Source organism: Pithys albifrons, chromosome 14, assembly GCF_047495875.1.
Source record: "Pithys albifrons albifrons isolate INPA30051 chromosome 14, PitAlb_v1, whole genome shotgun sequence".
NCBI lineage: Eukaryota > Metazoa > Chordata > Aves > Passeriformes > Thamnophilidae > Pithys > Pithys albifrons.
Window position 1 is genome coordinate 13,574,568 of NC_092471.1, and position 17,226 is coordinate 13,591,793.

The window sequence follows — 17,226 nt, forward strand, 5'->3', positions numbered from 1 at the left end:
AACGATAGGACAACAAGGAATGTCTTCAAACTGAAAACCAGTATGTTTAGGTTATGTATTATTGAGAAGAAATTCTTTTGTGCGAGGGTGGTGCGGCCCTGGCACAGGCTGCCCAGAGAAGCTGTGGATACCTCGTCCCTGGAAGTGTCCAAGGCCAGGTTGGGTGGAGCTCTGAGCCACCTGGTCTAATGGAAGGTCTCCCTTCCCAGGGCAAGGGGCTTAGAACTAGATGGTCTTTAAGGTCCTTTCCAACTCAAAGCATTCTGTGGTTCTATGATGATTCTATGATTTCATGTATGGAATATGGCAGGTCTTACTTTGTATCATATTCCAGGTCATGATAAAAATTAAAAGCACAGACTAAAATCCTCTCATGTTCTAACCATCATCCCTCCACTTGCTTTGACGGAGCAATGCAAATTGCTGAAGAACAGGACACATTTTAAAATTCCTAATGAAATTCACTTCAAGTTTCAACATTGGGATCATTGAATGCTGCGTCATTGTGTGGGCTGTGTGTGGAACAAAAGGGTTTTCTTTAATACATGCTGAAAATGGAAACTATCATTAGCAATGATGTTCTGACTATGAGGCATTTTTCAGCGACAACTTTTACAGAGAGAAGTGAAGAGATCTGGCCTAACATTGAATTCAGGACTTTTTTTTAAGCACAGGTGTCATACAGAAAGCCAAAGACTGTTACTCAGTGTCCTACTTGCACCTCAAAGAAACATATCCAGGAGAGACGTTCACCTCATGTTTTCTTAGCGCAATATTTACCCTCAAGGAACTTAAGCATTTGTGTATGTGGTTATTTGTATTTCTATAACATTTACAAATATATGTATGCAGATCACTTCACCCAAGACTGAATTAAAATCATCCTCAAAACTGAACAAAAGTTAAAAGTTTAAGAATAAAATTTCACTGGGCTTTTAGGAACAGAGGAATACTACAAATGTAAACCACAGCTTGGCAAGAGGTAATTAGCCTTGAGAAGACACTTCCTGTAAAAGCAGTTCCTCTCTTAAAAAAAATTGTCTTATTATAATCTCTAAAATATATGTACTTATAAAAAGTCTCTTTAGCAAGAACTTCATGTGCTCTTATTCTTAATTTATAATGTAAATGGGTAAAAAGATACATTGTGAATTTAGGTCAGAACACAAATAATGTAAATATAAAAGGGCTATCATCAATTTAAAAAACAGACTACTGTCTTGGAAAGTGCTGGCAGTTCTTATTAATCTTATATTTTACCTACTACTTCCATTTGTTTTACATCTCTGTATCTCAATAACCCACTTGATGTGTAGTAATGTGAAAATATATAAAAACCTATTCCAACACGTGTCTCTAAAAGAAGTCCTGTGGTAAAGACATTTGCCTGTTGTGGCAGTTCTATTCTCTGTTCCTATTTAGACATTTATTAAAGGGGTGCAGCAAAATGCCAGCTGATGAATAAGAATCCACTTTATTTCCAGTAGTTCCCCTGTGATCAGTCCTCCTATAGCTGAAATGCATTTTTTTCCCAGCCAGGATTTGAATTTCACATAAAAATAACTGTGCTATATCCTGGTCCAATGTTGATTCAAGTCTGTTTATATCTTTTCCTTGTTAACCAGGTATACAAGCTATCATCTTAATTGAACAAATAGGCCTGTTAAATCTAGGCTATTTTACTGGTTAACTTGGGATCTAAATACAGATTTCTTTAGCAAATCTTTATATCTGTCAGCAGGAATAAAATGTGTGCAGACTTCACATGTGACTTTCCACTCACTTTCAATTTAATAAAAATAGAATCCCTAAGTGTTTGAATGTACAGTTCCCACTTCGTTTCTAAATTTGGGGCATTACTTTAAATTATTGTTGGAAACATCTCTCACTAAAGGAGATCAGAAGGAAAAAGGACAATGTCTAACTGTAAAGTCGTGATTGTGGAGGAGTTTCCTTTTACTCTGTGTTCTGCAAAAAGCTGTTTTGTGGCATTGCAGAATGCCATGATTTGTTGCATCTTACTGCAAGGTGAAAGAAAACCTCATCATCTGATCACCACTGTATCTTTACAAGCCCTGAAGATAAAGTATAGAAAATCTATAACTGCAATGTTATGTCTGTTGCTGCTGCACTCTTTATTAATCAATCAATGCCTCTCAACAAAGCTCTTTCAGCCTCCTCCCGTAGCAGTTAGACCTATAATCAGCTCGACAAAAACAGTTCAGAGATGCATCCTTTGTGCTTCTGTGTAATTTACATATACTAAAAAAATCCCTCAGCGTGCTATTCATAACATGTTATGTAGTATAGAACGCACGGCATTATGTGCTATAATCACAGCCATTACTTAAATAGGCTAAAACTTTTTTTTTTACATTCTAGAGTAAATTTCACTATTAAGACCAAATGGATTAGATCATTGTTTCCCTATTTCCTTCGTAAGTAAAACACAATTGTTAAATAACTCCCTGACCTTCCTGTGCACGTAAGGTACGATGAGAGTCCTGTAACAGAAATTACTATTGTAACAATTTGTAAACATTCACACCTGATATACAGACACCTTCTAGATAATTTTTAATAATGGAAGAGAATTTTCTGCATTTTCTGAAATTGAACAACAGTCATCAGTGAAGCAAAAAGCATTTCGTGCTACATCGATACAAGCTTCAGCTGCTGCCATTACTGTGCCATTTCAGACACTGTGCTATCCCACAGCATGTATTGATTTACTCGCCTTTCCTTCACCACAGTTCTCAAGGGGCCTGTCTCACCTGCACTTAGCCCAGTCACTTTCACCCCCTACTGTTTTAATAGAAAGTCAGATTTGGAAGAAGTTAGCATTGTAGCTCGTGACTGTACATCAGATTTTACTTTCCTCTTCATAGGTGAATAGTCCAGAGGGGAGGGGGAAGAAGCCTTCATTTCACCAGCTTGTCCACCTTCTGAATCTACTGCAACCCCTGCACAGGAGGGTGAGCAGATCTACAGTGATCAGAGCTCTGGGTCAGCTGCACAGCGGCTCTCAAAGAAAGTCATCTGTTAACTACTCAAGGAAAGATTTATTTAGAAAGCCTTCCGTGGGAGGCCAGTGAGGTGAATACAAAGGTGACAAGTCCCAGGTGCTCTACTCGTTTCCAGGGCAGGAACAAGGCTTACAGTCAGCTGGGTTGCACAGTGCTCTCAAACAGACATAAGTAGAAGCTCAGTTGCAGGTATGTTGTCCGACTCTTACAGAAAAGTTGGGAACCAATGAAGTTTTATTGCTCGCTAATAACACATCTTACACTTCTATAAGCTTTTCTGAAGATGTCAGGACTGGAAAGAATTATTTCTGTCCCATTAACAACTCAGTCAAGCTCCTGCCTTTTACAGAAGATGACAGTACCTCAGTGACCAAAAGGGGATGTTACTACATTACAAGAGACGTATATTTCATACAAACCAAACTATAATATGCTATGGTCACAACATGTTTTATGAACTCTACAGACAGCTGTTGGTTAGGCATTTTGATAAAAAAATAACACATGGGACTTGCCTAAAATTTAGGTCCTTCTTTGTATGAATAGCCCTACTTTCAATTCCTTGAAACAAGTTGTGATGAAATAAAAAAAAAGTGCTAGAGCAGTACAAAAATGACTATAGGAGTAGAGAGAGTTTCCCTCTGCATTTTCACATCCTACCTACCTTGACAGTATCTGAGAATATAAATTTGGCTGGTCCCTTTTAGAAATTCATGGCGGAACATACTCTTACCCAGAGTGTGAATTCTTAGAAACGATCATTGGCTACAAATGGAATAGTACACTTTCCTTTTGATTTTTCCAGCATGATGGTAAGGCCATTAAATACTTGAGTTTATACTCTGTGAACTGATAAAAAAAGCATGAGTCACAAAGCTAAAATCTAGTCCTCCAGGTACTTGACTTTCCTGCATCACTCATGAGCAGATACAATGCCAACAACAACTTCCATCCCCCAATTCCAGTTTCCAAAGGTTATCTATCATCATGTTGATCTTCAGAGACACAGACTGCTGAAGAGAGCGCATTCCACCTAAGGAGAATGGCCAAAAATTCATAAAGTGGGCAAACAGGGACAACATTCTATCTAAACTATTGCTAAGTTTCCCTTCATTACTGTGAAGTCTTAATCTCAGAGCTGATCTGAATCGGCCAGAATTTTCTAGAAGTCTGAATCCACTTCTCTGTTTTCAGGTGAGGTCTATATTTACTGATGTAAATGCAGCATCTGAGTTTTGATTCAACTTCATCTATATATCCACGTCACCTTCACAATCCATCCTGGGGTATGTGGGGAGATGTGGCAGTAGGACTCTCCCCGAGGCTGAGCTGTATTGGATGTAACATGCTCCCTATATCTGCTTTCAGTAGCACAGCGTCAAACACACAACTGGATTAGCAAATCTCGTTGGACAAGTCTGGAAACCACAACAGATGTTGGCAATCCCAGAGACAGTGTTGAAGTGCAGCCTCACGTATTACTCTCACCCTCTCTGCTGTTATGTTGAATTCTGACAGGGACTGACCTTTAACAAGCTTCTTTGGACAGAAACAACTAAAAGGTCCTTACTGATTGCCTGCTATCCAATGAATAGGTTTTAACACAAGTACAATATTTTAACAAAGATATCTATCTATGTAAATTCTCTATATGAGCAAAAAAACCTCCCTCAAAAATAAGGTAGCAGAGTTAATGAAGATCACATCTCTCAGTTATGTGATTAACAAAACTGATGCAGCCTTTGGTGCAGAAAATAAAGAGAGTGTGCTGCAAGCCTTGGAAGTTTGCAATCACACAGAAGTTAGCTGAGAATTTTAGATTAATTTTTTTCTATAATCTTCTTTCATCAAGTATAGGTACATTTTGCTGTCAATGCAGGAATCAGGTTAATTTGACAACATAGCTGAATATGGCACCACAAACATACCTCTTCACTGCTTTTAGTTTTTGACCAATTTGAAATTGTGTTACACTTCTTCAGGTGTTTTTATGACATCTGCAGCTGGAGAGGGAGCTGACTGGCTTGTTAGGTTCTGCCAACAACTGACTAATCTGGTTAGCACTCTCCTTTAGGCTTGATGTTTTTAGGAGTTTTTAAACTCTTAAATGCTTTAAACATTCTTCCTTTCTTTCCAGCTTCCTCTAACCCTCCATTTCTTCTTTACCCCATCCCCAGCCCTCACCTTTCCTCTTTCTCTCTGGAGCAAATGCTAACAGAATTTATATTCAGCATTTTGCCACATGTAAGACAAATATCTTTCCTTTGTCAAACTGGCCGAATTTGAAGCAAAAGCATGTTAGTAATGCAAATTCTCTGTGTCAAATCTTCATCAAAAGATGGGTGCAATACACTTGAAAATGATTTAATTAAAAATACTCAGGCTTGGATAACAAGGGACAAAATTTCTGCGTATCCATTAAGGATATTATTTTTTAAAGTAAAGGCACAGGACAGGCACAACTAAAAGCACATTGAAAAAAATCAATAGCCATATAACAACAGAGCCCTTTTTAAATAAATTATCTGTAAAAAGAAAACAAAGTGACTAGTCCTTTATCCTCCAATAAAGAGATAAAAATTTACATGTGCTGCCTGTTTGAACAGGACCTACCAAGCATGTTTAATATATTCTGGGTTATATTTTGCCCTAGATAAATCAATAACAGGCAGCCATTCCCCAAGGTGAAAATATACATAAAGAGGAAAAGACACCAGGCCAAACAATGTTTCACTTAAGAAGTAGTAATAGTAGTAGTAGCAGCAATAGTAGCAGTGGTGGTGGTGGTTTTCCCTTGCTTGCAATGAAGGTAAGTGGATTTTATCTCCCATGAAACATCAGTATACGATGTAATAGTTTTAAAGAAACCAGGTGACACTCTTCTCTGCTTGATAACACAGTGCTCACTCTTCTGTTATTGATTCTGCCTCAGAAGTGGCCTGTATGGAGCATAACATGCTGCTTAGCTTATGCTCCACAATGCTTGAGACTGAGTGAGGCCAGTAAGCAAAAGGTTCCCAGCTGCATAAACAATCATACCCTGCTTACTGCCTGATAGAAGAATGAAACAGCTGTATTAGCCTTGGCAGAGAATTATTTCAGGCACAACTGCACTTGACTTCTGTAGGGGATCTGTGAACAGAAAGCCAGATTTGAAGTTCTAGGAGCTGATATGGTCAGACTCACCTTAACTACTGCTACATGAAAACAAGGTAAGGGATGGTAAAGCAGCAGCATCCTGGGACTGGATGCTTTTGCCCAGCAGCAAAGGGTATAGTAATGTCATTTAAGAGAAGATAGTTAATCTTTCCTCTGTACCAAATGTAGGGAGTGCAGTAACACCTTTTCTCAGTGATGAAGAGATCAGAAGTGAGTTTGATATTTTAAGGTACAAAGTCACAAATATAATGACTTAAGTTTTAGTCAGACTGAACAATATTTGGATGGATAAGTTCCGACAAACTATAGCCCTTCAAGGCCCTGTCCTCCCCATATTCTGCTTTACCAGTTCCTTGCAGCTCCCCCCGCCCCAGCTGCTCTGCTTTCTGTCCCTACAGCTGTACAGTCATCTCAAAGTGACATAGCACTTCGGCTTCAGAAATTATCAATAAAACCATTAGGACTAACTTTCTAGCCTATCTAGCTACCTCATCAAGTTTATTATGAAGGCTGGTTTTCAGTTACATCTCCAGGAACATAGGGCCACAAGTGACTGAATTTTGAGAACTTTCTTACCTAAAAAGGTGTTTAAAAACACTCTTCTAATGAAGAAAAGCAGTGGCATTTAATCTCTTGTAAGATGCTATGCTAAAGCTAAAAGGACATAAAGCAACAGAGCCATGGATCTTCTAAAATTTTAAATAAACTATAAAGAGAAGTGTTTTAAAGGTCAAAGCTTCTAGCAAAACAAAGGAGTTCAATTTTCACACATGCTGCCTAAACACACAAAATTTGTTTATATGTTTAAAGCAAAATTGAATTATAATAGTTAACAGGGAGGGGAATTTATGAAAAGGGTTTTAATCCCGGTATTTAGGGGACTAAGAAACTCCAGCAATGAATTAACCGTGAAAAACCCACCCCAGAGGAGTTGAAGCATTTCTAAGTATTAGCTGCTCCCACAGAGGGTACACCGAACTCAGTGGGTCAGTAAACCTGTCCCACAAGGCAACTTCTTTGTTCCCTCACCCAAAGCACATTTTTTATGCAGGATTCAGGATTTGGCTTTGGCATTTTAAAAGCGGCAAAATGTGTGCAATGTGTTGAACGCCATCCTGAATGCAGGACTCCTGAGAGTCCCGAGTTCTGTTCCCACATAGACTCCAAGTTTCCATGTGATCTCAGGGTGGTCATCCAATCCTGGAGCCTTTCAGTCTACCAGCCTACAGGATGGGTATAACAATATTTTTCTCAATAAGATATTTTAAGACTGAGCATTTGCAGCATGGTTTAAGAGTCTCAGATGAAAAGTATAACATAAATCCAAAGGATTTAACACTTAGAAAGATGAAACATGAAAAATTCTTTTCAGTTATTTTAAACTATTGTCAAGACCAGTTTTTATAACCCATTTTGTGAAATTTGAAAAAAAAGCTTTAGGAAAAAAGCTTTTGGGGTAAAGTTTTTAATTCTTTTTTGATTTTCTGTTTTTATCAAGTTTGTTTAATTTGCAAGAATGGGAAAGCAATTGAAATTAAATTGTAAGCCAACGTAAGTCAGAGTATATTGTGGATGTGTACAAAACCCACCAGTTTACAAGCTGCAAAAGCTTCCATTCAAAAGAGAAGGCAACCTGCCACACACTGCAGAAGCAATCCATTTTGATAAAATGCATGTCTTTGTGAATCATAAGCAGACTTTCTACAAAACTGTCTCTCTTTTTCTCCTGATTCCCTGCAGACGTGTGCAATTTTCACTGCCTGTCAGTTTATCAAAAAGACCAGAGCATCAAATTTCAGCTCTGGATTGTCAGGTCTGATCCCTATTTCCTTTCAAATTCCAAAATACTGACACATTGATTGGAGTTCATAGAGTCAGACAACAGCACTTAAGAGACATTTTGCTAAAATATAGCTTCTGATCTATCTTTTATGTTGGGTTGGGGTTTTTTTGTTCCTTTTGCAGCCTCAAGAGTATTGATCTGGGACTCATTTATATATGATTTTCACCAAGTTGAAGGCAATTCACTCAAAGAAAACAGTTCTTTTGTATAACCTTTTAAAAGGGGGCCCATCGAAGGGGATTGATCCAGCTTATTTAGTTTGCTAGGGACACCCCTCGCACTTTTTGTCTGTATCTTTAAGTTCCCATGTGCAAGTAAGAAAGATCTGCAACAAGGACTCACAGCTACAAAGAGCACTCTGTATCTCAAAGTTTTGGCACATTAATATCGTGTAAAAGTAGTGACTCCATAGCAACAAACACTTTTATACACACACACTCTGAAAATAACAAGTATTATCTGTAAAACATCTTTAGTAAACACATTATCAGGTACTATCCGAGAATAATGTTATCAATATAGTGTTTTGATTCTGACATAGCATCCTCTCTAAATTGGAGATCTCTGAGCCAGCCAAACAGTCGTCCTGTCTCCTTGACAATTATCGTTTCTAACTGGACATTGAGGGGCTGTGTTGGGCACAGCCTGTGCCTGTGTGTCTGAGGCAGTAGCAGCGTTTGGGGTACTGCAGTACAAATTGCATAACAATGGATTTTGAAGCACTCTAATCCATGTGTACGTTGTAATTTAATGTAAATGGTTAATTTGATTCTCCCTCAAGTGTGGAAGTCAGGGAATGCTGCAGTGTTTCTCCAATTACCTTAAATAAGCTCATTTTTTTTACCAAAGTGTGCTGTGAGGGGGGGTTACCTCCTCCCTCCCCCAGTATATTTAGCAATGTGTGTAGACTGAATGTTTTTAGCTGTGATGCAGAGTGAAAGATTTGTTGCTGCCTTGCCCTTCAGGGAACATATTTTTCCTTTTTTAATCTTTCATATTTAAAGCAAGCAGCCGTCAAGGATAATTCCTCTATATAAATATACACGTGTGTGTTTTTTAAAAGTGGGTGCGTGTACATATATATATACACACACATACGTTTGATCAAATAATCACTTGTTTCTGGGATGGCCGCAGAAGGAGCAGAAAATTTATTTGTTTCATCACACTCTCAATGAGACCTCTCCTTTCAGAGACAAAAATTGTCAGGGCTACTGTCAAACTGTGGTCACATGAGGGAGAAAAGCAGAGTAAACACTGCCTGTATGAACTGGATGGAAACCTGCAGGAGTTTCTCAATAACATTTGAAAAGACAGAAGAGTAAATTGGAAATTTTACAGGGTTTGAATTAGGATTAGAGGTCAATGAATAAGCAATCCTTAGAACTTCCATACAAGAAATAAAAGCTAAAGTAATATAAACATATCTACTAAATTCCTGATGTTAAGGCAAAAATTGATTCATGTAAACCTCTTCGCAAGCCATCTACCCCTTCAAGAAAGTTGCATGAAAGTTACATGAATTTTATCACTTTCACTCCTAAACCTTCTCATACCTGAGCAATGATATGAGAAGCTTATGCACTATCCTTATAGTTCATTTGCTATTTGTATTAACTTCTGAGAGCTTCAAAACACATATGTTATTTTTAAAAGGATACTAGGGAGACATTTGGGATGGGGGAGAATAGAACAATATGATGTTACATTTTCTTAATTGGTAAAATCCTAAGTTTCTGAAAGCCAAAATGCTTTTGTCAAATGTCTGAACTTAGAATGGAGAAAGATATTTTATATGCAACTCAAACTCATCATGCAGCCAAGGGAAAAGATATATAATTAACTCAAGAGGAGCTTAAGAAGTTGTGCTGACAACACGTAGGGTTTGTGGGAGCCAGTGCCGCGCATGGGGTGGGAAGCACAGATTTCCTTCTGCGGGAACTGACCTACATTTATAGCGGGAGTTGAAGCTGCATTTTGCTCATCCTACTGAAGGGAATGTCTGTTTAAAGGCTTCCATATAACTGGTTATATCCCAAAGAGTCATGTACAGAACAGCAAAAACATGGAAATTTAATAATGATCTACAAGGGTACAGGAAACATTTCTTTTTAATACATTGCATTTGTTTATTGTGTACTCATTATAAAGCACACATATGCAGCTACATATACTAGCTAAAAGAGCTGGTTTTCATTTTAAGGCATGAGGGAAGTTGTAAAAGCTATCATGGGTAGAAGAAATACTTTATTTTTGCTATGCTCTTTGTTTTAAAGGATCTAAAATACTTTGCTTCTATTTGAATAGGGAGTAGAAGGATAAACAGGTGAGTGACAATAGAGGATATTTGCTGTAATATTCTCCCTTTATTACAGAACCTTGTCTACATGTAAGCAAATCAGTACTTTTCCGAATAGGTAAGAATGTGTTTGGCTAAATGAAAGATTGGTTACAAGTTTTCAACATTATTACTTTTGATCCATTAGCACCCCAAGCCCAAGCCAAGACCAGGGTAGAAGTCTTGTTTCTGTATCATTTACAATTTAGTTAATTAATACCAAAAGAAAACCAAGGCATAGAGAAGTTGAGTGATTTGCTAAGGGTCATAAAGTAGTTCAACAGCAGAAGCAATAAAAGAGCCCTAGTTGACTTTCAGCCCAATTCCCTTCCCACTGTGCCTTTCACCCTGCAACATACAAGGCCCAATTTTCTCCATGTGTTACTATGTCAGATAAAGAATATAAACTGGCAAAAGTGACACAGAATTCTTTTTACTGGAATTAATTTGCATTGATATGCCATTTTTGAGAGGATTCCACAATTTATCTTTCATAGAACAAACAGGAATTCCTTGCTACTCACACTACAAAACCACCCAAATTTAAAACAAAAACAAACCCCAAACATTTCTGAAGATTTAAAGCATTTCCAATGCCTTTAAAAAATAAATGGAACAGAAGGCTATCCTTTACAGTTTCTGAATTCTTAAGGTCAGTTCTTCTGGAGTCAGAACCTCATTACTGCTAAGTTTTGAGACAGCAGGTGTGTGGAAGCAATGAAAACTCTCAGACTATGAGTGACCCCAAATGCAGGAGAATCTTCTGTCAGCATGGACGCACATACGTGGGTTGGTGTGTGACATCTTTGCAAAGGCACAAACCAACTGAGTTTGAGCTGGTCAAGAAATCAGATACTTTTATTTTTAGGGAGATGAATCAACATTTGACTCAAATATTGTGCAGAGACACAAACATTAAATAAAAGTATATCCTGAACTTTCCTGGAATCACCATAGTGAGACTGAGCTCTTCCTCGCTTCGTCAGCTATCACAATTTGTTGTTTACGTCCAGACCTTCCATGTTACCTCCAAAGCACTTACACAGCAAAATGCTGGACTCAGTACCAGCTGGCAGACATACTTTATTCCCTGTCTTTCCTCCAGTGTAGAGATAATATTTGTCAGATCTGTTTCCAGTCAGGTCATGGTAGGCTGACTCAGCTTCAATCAGATTAGAATTTTGCCTATACAACTCTAAGCAGAGCAGGACCAAATACACCTGCAACACAGGCTCCTACACTGGTGGAAAAGAAGCAGTGCTAAGAGCAGGGCAGGCAGCAGTGCTGTCAGCCATCCATCCAAACCAAGCATCATCTGGCAGTAATGCCTTCCTGAAATGGCCAGCAAGCCAGGGAAGTGGGCACAGTGCCATTCCAACAGATGGGCAGGGGTCTTAGGCAGCCAAGAGACCGTGTATGTGTGTCAAGTGAGGGTACTTAGGGCAGGATTCCCATGGCTATCCAGTCTAAGCTTGCACTTTGACAAAGAAACGCACCATTGCTAATCCAGCTCAGGGCTGGATTAAGTGGAAGGAAAAAGAACAGCTTCGATCACCACTTGGGACTCAGGATGGATGGGTGGCTGGGACAGAGAAAAGCTTATTTCTGCATTTTCTTTGGTCTTTTGCTGCAACACTCACATGGGAAACTATGTTCTGAATGGATACAATGCAAAAAACAGGAGCTTCTGTCTTCAACTGAGAAAAAGTTTTACTTCTTTTTAATATACATACATATAAGGAATATTCTTCTTGACAACCCCCTATTTAACTGAGCAACTATCTGCAGTGTTAGTAATCATTTCTCTTTTTGTGACGTAACCTGTTATGCAATAGTGGGAATAACTGCTATGCAAAACACACTTCAGACATTCCACTTACAACACTAGGTTTTCCAGTCCCTGCATGGAACTAATGTGAGGTACTGCAAGGCAGAGGTGTGGAACAAAATCTCCATTGATGTCAAATCCTAAATTACATTAGAAGTGAACATTTTGGGTCCAACTCTACCCTATTTTAAGCTCTAAGTAAATAAAACAAGCAATCAATAGGATCACAGAGGGGTAAGTGAGGGCTGAATGTATAGCTTTAGGATCAAAATTAATTACATTTAATTTGGTGTTAATGCATGTATTAGTCCACTGAAAAGAATACCATAAACAATCAAATATTCCATAATCAGGACTAGTTATACTTTGATGATAACATTTAACACTTCTAGGCCATGCAGTACCATGGATTTTAAGTAATTTCCATTACACTTCTAAGAGGCAAGAGGTATTGTCACCACACTACATACAGAGCTGACACCACAAACAGCTTTAAGAACTTGCTTACTTTGGATGAAACAAGTGGCAATGGTTACGGAATTACAAGGAAGTTTGTTTCCTAATTTTGTGGTTAAACCACTAGATCTTAAAGGTATTAGATCCAGAGGAAATAATCTAATGATTTCTAGGATTGCAGCTAATGTAATTTATTTTATAAAGAAAAATCACTCATCCTGAAAGTTTAAAAATTACAGGATTTGATTCACAATGGCATTTACAGACCTTAGAACAAGGGGGTTTGGGTAAGAGACGTTGGAAGCTGCAGAGAAGGATAGGAAGCAGAACAGAAAAGGTGACTGGACATCATTAGCAGACCTTTGCAGTCTTTTGAGCTCATGGAACAGATACAGCTTTGCAACTAACATCATTGTAAATAGGTTTGAGCTTGAAGGCAAGTATTTAAAATACCTTTAATATTTATTATCTTGGTAAGACAATGTTATATTTTTTATTATTCTGTTCTGTAAGGAATTAGACAAAAAATATATTCATGTTCTCAGCAGTATGTAAATCTTCACATTTGTGTGAAGAGTTCCCCAAGATTCCTCTGAGTTTAGGTGCATGCTCTTAGAAAAGCAGTATACATTTAAAGAATAAATGATGTTCTACTTCCTTGTATGACTCCAAAAAAACATCCTAAATTTGACATGCTGACCTTTCACTTATATCTTCAGTCAGAAAAAATGGACAGAAAGGAACTTGGTGGTGATAAAGGTGCAGTGTAGGAATCCTCAGTTCTATTACAAGTGGAATTCAATCAAGTATTTGAGCTGCAATTTTTTTTGTGAATGACACTGTTAGCTCAGCACAGCTTTACCTTTACTCAGTACCTTTACTCTCATATTTCCATAGCCTACACACTCACAGCATGGTGATTAGTTTTGATTTTCAATGTTAGAGCCAGGGAACATTTTGTATTTTTAGCACACCTGAATTTTTTTCATCAGTGCCAGTCATTATGCAGAATCAGGCAAATTATCATGCCAGGAAAAGTAACAGAATGCCAACACTTAAGACAAGGACAACCCCCTCCTCTTAAAACATGGATTGATGAGCTGGAGAATACAGAATGCTTTTGGATTTGCCTGTCTGTAAGTGGTTCTGTGTAGAGAACATAATAACATAAACTTTATGAAGCTCCCAAAAATGAGAAAAGCATGTTGTTCTGTATCTCATTTCTATGTAAAATTAATGAAAATAAAGCAATGCATTTCCCATGCATAATGAATAACCATGCCAAACTGTATCAACTTTTTCAGACTTTCCCTCTAGAGGGCTTTTAAATGAGGTCAACAGCAAACGTATCTTTACATTTGATCTGAGCAGGAGCAGCGCACAGTAACAGAGCTTGGCCATGCAAAGTGCAGGAACAAGCTCTTCTCAGTTCAGGTGATGAAAAACAGAATACTAAATACTATCCTTGTATTTGCACCAGATATGGATTTCATAGATTCAGTTATGGAGAGAAGACAGGGCTGTGAGCAGAGATACACAGTCCCCATTAACAATGCTGGAAAGATCAATGCTTGCTAAGCACAAGAATGACAACCCCATATGTCAGATTCAGTAAGACCAACAGCACGTGCCTCCTGAGGGAGAGTGTTATTCCTTAGAGGAGTTTCAAAGAATCAGGTAAAATGCTCACATCCTACCTCAGAAATGGGTAATTAACATCACATCTTAACAGAAAGCAGCACCAGCAGATCACAATAAGAAAATAGCAGAGAACATTTCAGGGCAGTTACTCTGTGAAACTACCATAACAGTTCATGACCAGTTTTCCTGGCTGGAAGCAGACCAGACCAGCATATCTTAATTCAGTGTTGTACACATTTCTTCCTGGTCCATGCAAAGACACTATTTCTTGGCTATGACTGATCGTACTCTGGAAGGACAATAATATAGAGCAAATGCATTGCTTAACTCATACTCATTCCTCCTGTGCTTAAAATAAATCAGCTACTGTTTTTGTTACTTTTATAAATGTGCTGATTATAGAAGTGAAATAAATTACATTAAAGAAATTATTGGTAGCATAGTGGAGATCTCTGTCAGCCCTGGAATCTCCTGCTTGGTTTTTCACTAACTCTGCTAATCCCTCTTTATGCGTAGCAGCCTCACATTGGTATGTCCCAGGGAAGTAACAGATACTGGAGTACTGGGGATCCTTCCCAGACGATCCCAGAACCTGCCCCTCCTTGGCATTGCCTTGCAGGCGCAGCAAACACCGGCTGTTTGATACCCTCTATGGAGGGCATTCTGTGGGACCTTTGCCCCTGAGAGGCTGCAGTGCAGTGGACATGGCCCAAAAGCAGCGGCCCAGCCTGCAGCTGCAGGATCGCTGGGCATGGGTAGGTTTAGAGCATGTTGCAATTACCATTCCCGAAGATAAAATTGAAGCAAGGAAGCCTGGAGTGCCTAGGCTGAGCAGCTCCCTCTCCTGGAAGGATGCTCTGATTGGTGAAGGAGTAAGATCTTACAGTGCCACTTGGGAGAGAGCAAATGGCATCTCAGGAGTCACACAAGATTTTGTTGCTGACATTTTATTAACAGAACTAACCTATTTAAGGATGAGTGTTTTACACCAGTGAGGCTAGAATTCGAAGATATCATTACTTACAATTTTCCTTATTAAGGGTCTATTTTTATTTCTTTTAATTTTTTCTAATTGTATTACTATTATTTTAATTATCATTGAATGTATTTTCAGGAGAACTTAAAATACCACATTCCTTAAAACCTTACAGTGTTAGGCACTGTAAAATATATTCCAAGTCCTCTGTCCTGGAGATCTTGTCATCTGTATAGATAATTTTGTTTTGTTTCTTAGACATAGGACACAGTCATTGACCGAGTAGTCTCACAGAAAATATCAAGAATCAAAACCACATCTCCAAAGTGCTATTCTAATATTTTAAAAGGCAATTACTTTTATAGATATATTAAAAGAGGGGTTTATTATTATTATTTAAAATGCTTCCCTTTTCAAAATTTTCTCTGCTTCTCAAACTTTCTAACTCTGTAGTTAGGATGCTTTTAGATTTCACTGGTAATTAACCATGAGTTTTCATCAATCAGTGTATTTTCTGAAGTTCAAAGTAAAAGGTCTACACTTACATATGGAAGTTCATATTTTCTTTTTGTCTTCTACAGACAGACTTTGTTGGAGTGTTTCTCTGCAGCAGCCTTTTGCATGACTCACAGGACAACTCAAGCTGGGCATCAGGATTACGGAGCCAGGCCACCAAAACTTTAAGGACATCTTGATTACAAACACAGATATTGTTGTTTGCCTCTCAACAGAAGTACCCATAAATCATAAATCACTTCACAGTTACCTCTTACTGAAGATTAATCTCCACTAAAAATGGTAATAAAAAGAAAGAAGCACCATTCCTCTCTTGAAATGCCAAATCCTGGAATGGGAGCCTCACAGATCTTGTCAAACTTCATTTTTTAGCACTTGCTCATCTACTTTAAGACTTGTTGGGAAAAAACTGCTTACTATGTTTGAAATTTAGGCACTTCTTAAAATTATGAGAAAAACCTAATAAGTGCAAACATAAAAGAGCTGCTTCCTTCATTCCAGCTCTTGTCACACTGCATCTATTCAGGCAGCCAATTCACAGCTACAATGCTGGGAACACTAAACTTTTATGTTGCTCTTCACAGTGATTATTCAAAATGGGTGTTTTGACTCCCACCTTATCATTGGATTGAAAATTTGGAATGTACTTAAGTTGTTTGTTGACGGGGAACTTGTTAATACATTTATATGTATAGTAAATTTTAATGTACTCAGGCTTGCCATTAAAAGCAAACAGAATCCACAGAACAACTACTGCTCAGGAATGTGAACTGAAATGCCATGCCCACCCTGTTCTGATATTCTTCTCATTTTTATGTCAGCATTTCTCCCCAGAATGAGTTAATGTACTTGATTTTCTCATTTTCTTTATACAGAAGTCATTAAGTAGTGATACTTCAGTTATACTAAACCGGCAGAAATGGATTTGGAAGGAAAAAACCATTCTAAAGCTCCTGGAGAAGAAGCTGCAACTGCAAATTGTTCCCAGTCTCAGCAGTCTGGATGGAATTCAGGGAATTTGGGTTAAGCCCCCAAAGTGAGCAGAACCTACTGGGAAGGTGGAATGGCTAGGCTAAGTGATCACTAATTCGGGCGCTCTAAGGTAATTTACATTAAAGTAATTAAAGTTTAGATTCCCTTGCTGTTCTATTTATGAATTCTATTAACCTATGACCTTTCTCTGAAGTTTACACCCAAATGTTTTCAATTTTTTTTTCCTGAGCAAAAGAAAAGCAGTTCCTATGGAAGTTTTTTCTCATAATAATTAATTGTATTTGGAGCCCAAGAGGTAGACAGACACTTTAAGACAAGCTGGCTGCAATGTTGTGCTGTGTAACTATACTACAGATCTGTCTTTGTGATCCTTAAGCTGAGTCATATTCTTGGTTTTGTTTGTATTGATTTTACTTTAGGTACAGCCTGTTGTGTGTCTTTCATTTAGTT